This window comes from Adiantum capillus-veneris, chromosome 12 (assembly GCF_014529385.1).
Source record: "Adiantum capillus-veneris isolate H3 chromosome 12, ASM1452938v2, whole genome shotgun sequence".
NCBI classification, from domain to species: Eukaryota; Viridiplantae; Streptophyta; class Polypodiopsida; order Polypodiales; family Pteridaceae; genus Adiantum; species Adiantum capillus-veneris.
In genome coordinates this window covers 120,201,008-120,207,051 of record NC_140942.1, presented here as the reverse complement: position 1 = coordinate 120,207,051, position 6,044 = coordinate 120,201,008, and positions in this window count along the sequence as shown.

Below are 6,044 nucleotides of genomic sequence, written 5' to 3'. Positions count from 1 at the left end.
TGCTACACCCAGAGGCATGCGCATCAGCAGCAATCCATTGATGTTCAATATAATCAACCTCTGTAAAAGTTGACAAGTACATATAAGTAGTTAGAAGATGAACATATTTTGCCATACTTGAATAGACATTACCAGAACAACCGTATCTACAGGTAGCAAGGGTCCATACTGGGTCTCTATAGTATTGTTGTTGTTGTTGCTATCCTCTGCTTTAGCTTCATCGTCGTAGTCATCGTTCTCATCTTCATCAATGGTCTCCCCCATGGCTCTTTTTGCCTCATTCAGGGTTTCCCCCAAGGTCTTTTCCTCTGCCTCCGTTGGTCGGCTTGCATCATCCATATCCTTTTGCTCATCCGTAGGCCTTCTTTCCTCATCCATCCTTGCCTCATCCAGGGTTTCATCCATGGGCTCTTTTGGCTCCTCCACTGGCCTACTTGGCTCTTTCATTGTCTCCTCCATAAGCCCCTCTGCTTGTACAATAGCACCTTGCATAGACTCATTTGACCCTTGGCTCTTTCATCTTCGGCTGGTATGATCCACTCGGTCCATTGTGATTCCACTGTATCTGATGCAGGGGCTTGTCATGGTGGCTCGTCATGTATTGTCATATCAATTGTGCGGTCGTCCAAGCCGCTATCTTCAGCTTCTCTGGGGTTTGACATAGTGAGCACGTGTTGTATTAGACTTGCCCGATATCTTTGCAAATAATCATATGTGTAGTTTTGCACAGCACTCTGCAAAATTGAAAGACCACATGGTGAGAAGTCTTGTATAAAGAAAACCAAAAGTGACTGAATGCATTGCCAAATGGTTACCTTAGTCATGAAAGGTTTTAATGCAAAGTAGCTTTGTAGGACATATTCTGCATGGAGAAGACATCTCCAGCCGCAAGAATTTGCATCGGTTTGATTTGGTACAGGCACATCTTTGATTGGGGCCTTGTATAGTTCATACCTTCCACATAGCTTTCCATAAGCAAGCAATAATCTCTTTATACAACTGCACAAAGGAGTATCAGGATGTTGGCTTGAGGCTTTCAAATTTACATGGATATCTATAAGAAACACTTTCTGATACATAACACTTACAGCCTAATTTCAGGGTGGGTTCCTTTTATTGAATTGAACACCCACACTGCTGGCTGCTCAACATCAAGGCATATGAGACTCCAGTGGTGGTTGTTCTCATATGGAAAGATGATGGCAGTTACTTCCAGCATAGCACAATGGAGAAACCAACTCTCAAATGTGCTAGATGGATTGTTCTTCTGTCTAATAATCATTGACATTTGTGGATCAAGAAGAAACACCTCCGTGTGGGTGTGCGGTGGAAGTTGACTTTTGATCAAACTACAGGGAGTGTACCTGAGTTAGTACACCTATCATTTGAGTTTTCAAAGTTAGCAAAATATTAAAAATTACTTAAGACAAGAATAGATAATTGTATATGAGATCTGAGCTGATGGATTTAGCAATATATTAATGTCCACTTTTTCTAGAGCCAGCTTTCTGGCTCCATTTATAAATGGTATCTCTGCAAGCAAACCATCCTTCATTGAAAGTAGAGTATCTTTGTTGCTTGCATCTATGTATAGGGTCACATTACATTCTCTTTGCCTCTGGGACTCCATTGCTACTTTTGTTTTCTCCTTAAGCTCTGCTTCCCTTATGTCTTCCGTTTGACGAGCAATTGTCTCTGCCCTTGCCCTTGTATTCACATCATGTGTGACATCTACAACTGTGACTTGTGGCAATAGCTCAGGGGGGTATTGCAAAATTTCCCTCATTTTCTTATCCCTGCAGACATTGGGGACCAGAAGTTTGTCATACCTCCACCTTACCCTTTTAGTGTCTCACTGTCTTTGTCCATTACAGTCACCCTGTGGGGCATGGGCTGCTACAATGATCAAGTCACTGAAGTACTCAAGCAAGAAGTCCTCTGCTGCTTCCTGTAGAGCCATCAATGCAACCACTTTCCACCTTTTAGTGCCCTAGGTAGCTTCTTCACAAATGGACCTCACTATCCTCTGAAAGGGCAGCTTTGGTATGCACAAATCAACACATTTCTGTGCCTTTCTGATTTCTCTGAAAAGTCCCATGCAGCTCTGTAACTTCTTCACCCTTGGACCTTTCAAAATTCTATTTGGTTTTCCATGTCTCTTCTTTGGGGTTGCAGATCTGCTACTTGCCTTAGCTGCTAACCCTTGTCCCTTACCCACCTTCCTTGCAGTGGCCTTTGTCCTAGCCATTCCACTGTATAAAAATAGAAGAGTCTCTCTCTCTCTCTCTCTCTCTCTCTCTCTCTCTCTCTCTCTCTCAGTGCAACCGTTTTTTGACCTAGTAGACAGCAGTCCACTCTTTTGATCATAACTTCTTCATCCGAACTTCGATTTGGGTGATCTATAGCCTCAATCGAAGAGCACAAAGTCCTCTACGCATTGATGTAAAGACAGAAATTTTCAGAGTTATGGAAGGCGTTTCTGTAGCACCATTTCCGAAGTGAACAGGTTCAACAAAATTGATTCTCATCTCCTATTTTATATACAATGTCTTCCGGCACTCGCAAGGGTTCTTCTTCTTCAACAAGGTCCACAACCATTGTGGAAAATGATCCAAAATCTCCTAAGTATGGAGATAGCAACACAACCACCCAACCAACGACATCGGAAACCATGATCATGGCGTACTTGGTATCATTGCAAGAGACCGTAACAAACAAGGCGAAGACTTACGAGAACTTGCAATGGAGAATGGCACACTAAGGGTACTTGTCGTTGAGAATGACAATCTCAAGAGGACACTTGAGATGCAAACAACACGTTTGATGCAACTTGAAGAGGAAGTCAAGGAATGTAAACGCTCTCTTGTGGACTTGAATGCTTTGAAGGAGCGGATGAGCAAAGTAGAGCATGACCATGTATTGAAAGAGGAGAAATTTGACACTATGAGCCGGGATGTATGCGGCATGAAAAATGTATGCACAAACAAGTCTTGGGCTGATGTATGTGGTAGCAATGTGGTTTCTAATTCCTCACTCATGCAAGCTATGGTTCAAACAAAGAATGTTGAGAATGTGGATGTGGAGGAGTTGAAGGAACGGGAGCGACGTTCCAAGAACATTGTTATTCGTGGAATTCCCGAAGAGAAGTTAGAGACACCTCCTTCTCTTGCCATTGTTATTGAAGATTTCTTCAAAACCCACTTTGGCATGTCCGGAGTTATGGTATATGGAGTACATAGAGTGGGGAAGCAAGGAGCTCCTCGCTCGGGAGAACGGCCAATTGTATGCACCATGCCGGATGAGACCAAGCAAAAGATTATCCTTGATAATAGTTGGATCTATTTGAGGGATACAAAATGTTTTGTATGTGAAGATCGCACTATTAAGCAACAAAATATGCGTCGCAAGGCATATGAGGAAAAGAATAATAAAAACAAGGAGATCTCTCATGAAGAAAATGTGCCCAAGGAGGAGGCAAGTCTCTCAAGCAAATAGGGATGCGTGACCTATGAGACCGAGTTACAATTGAAAATATGCTTTTGGAATTGTAATGGATACCCATGGAATGTGGGGGTTGGCATTGATGAACTAACAAGCAAAGCCGATGTTGTACTTCTTGTTGAAACTTGGGAGAATGATACACAAAGGATTAATGGCTTGGAGGATTACAATGTACATTCATTGATGTGGTCAAAGAATCTCAAGCAACGAAGAGGACAAGGAGGGTTAGCATGTATGGTTAAGAAAGGATTGGAAGATTTTGTATCAATTGTGAAAGATGACAAGTACAAACGTTATGTATGGTTGAAAATTATGACACCAAAAAGAGCACCCATTTTTGTAGCCGGTTGCTACATTCCTCATCATGATTCTCCCTTTTATGCTTGCATGGATAGAGATCAACCATTTTCTGATTCGGAAGAGGACATTGCTTATTTCAAAGGTGAAGGTGATGTTATTGTATTTGGGGATATGAATGCTCGCACAAAAACATTGCAACATGATACTCAACAATTTGATATGCCATACATTTCAAGGGAGTTGGAGAAAGTTCACTTGTATGATCGTACTTCAATGGACGAGAAAGAGCCGGATCACTATGGAAAGTTACTTTTACACATGTGTAATAGCACGGGTATGCTCATTGCCAATGGTGTATCTTTGTGGAGTGGAACCAATGGATTTACATGTAGAAGACATAATGGGGATAGTGTGATTGACTATATGCTACTCTCTGAAGCCATCATGTATCGCATAAAGAGTTTTATGTTTGGTCAATGGACCCCGAAATCCGACCATCGCACCTTATGTATTGACCTTTCATGTGGAGAAGCAACTAAGCATGATAATGTCAGCCAAAGGAAAGAGAAGTTATCACTATGTATGGATTTCAAACGGGCACCAATGTACATTGAAATGGTTGAGCAAAAATTATGGATGACAAAGCTTCAATGTGATGCACCATTGGAAACTAAATGGGAAGCTTTCAAGAAAGCTATTTGTTCTTGTGCGGAAGAATGCTTTGCCATAAAGCATCTCCATGGTATCAACAAAGATAGATCACGCAAAAGGTGGTTTGATAAAGAATGTCAAGATGCTCGAAAGTCCTTGATAAAGCTTGATGCAACTATGGACAAAGACAACTATCAAAGTCATTTGCATACATACAAGACATTGATTCAAAAGAAGAGAAGAAGATGGGAAGTAAAGCAACAAGAATTTCAAGTCCAAGAAAAGGCACATGCATATGGAAGATTTTGGAGAAACTTGAGAGGCAAGCGGGTTGAGAATTTTGGTAACTTGAGTCTAGTGGATATGTGTGTACACACATTGTAGGCAATTATATGAGCAAGAAAATACTGAAAAAATGCCATTTTATGGTTCACTCCCATATATGCAGTCTTTTTTTACTATTGAGGATGTATGCGGTGGGCTTGAAAAGTTGGCCACTTGCAAAGCGGGAGATCTTCAAGGTATCAAGCCGGAGATGATCAAATGGACGGGAGATTTTACCCATGAGTGGATGTGTGATATGTTCAACCTTGCACTTCAACATGGTATGCCTTATGATTGGAGTACTAATTGGGTTAAGCCTTTACATAAAGGAGGGGATGTAAAGAATGTAAGCAACTACCGGACTATAATGATCGGGTCTCTTATGGCAAAGTTGTTTGGGTGCATAATGGAGATGAAATTGAGTGATTGGGCTGAAGAGAATGACAAGCGTGCAAAGGGACAAGCGGGTTTTCGTCGATGCCATAGCACCATTGATCATCTTGTCACTCTTTGTGTTCTCATGGAGGAAAGTCGGTTGAAAGGGAAGCGATTGTATTGTTGTTTTGTGGACTTTAAGAAAGCCTTTGATATGATTCCACGTAACAATTTGTGGAGAAGGATGGAAGAACTCCAAGTGCCAAGTGAGTTTATGCTTGCGGTTTCTCGAATCTATGAGAAGGTGATTTGTCAATTGCGCATGGGAAGAGAAATTTCAGAAATTTTTGTAAGCACTATTGGGGTTAAACAAGGATGTCCATTGTCACCAACTCTCTTTGGTCTATGCATCGATCAATTGGAACAAATGGTACTTGACTTTATGCAAGAAGAAGGCATTGAAAAGGTCACTATTTGCAATGCGGTAATCATGCTTTTGTTGTATGCGGATGATGTAGTGCTTCTAGCACACACTTTAGAAGATGCACAAAAGCTTATGGTTGTCCTTGAGAACTTTTGCTTGCATAGTGGGCTGATTGTAAATGAATCCAAAACAAAGGTTATGCTTGTGAAAACCAACCATAAGGAGAAGCCATGCATTGTGTACAACAACGAGACACTTGAAGTTTTTGAGAGCTTTAAGTACCTTGGCCTTGAGGTTCCATCCAATCACAAGTGGCATGAATGTGCTATGCGTCGTTTGGAAGCGGGAAAGAGAGCATATTATGCATTTGAGAACATGTGTAATGCGGGAAACATCAAGTGTTGGGTTCTCAAGAAGTATCTTTTTGATGCATTGGTGACACCGGTTCTTCTTTATGGAGTTGAAGTGT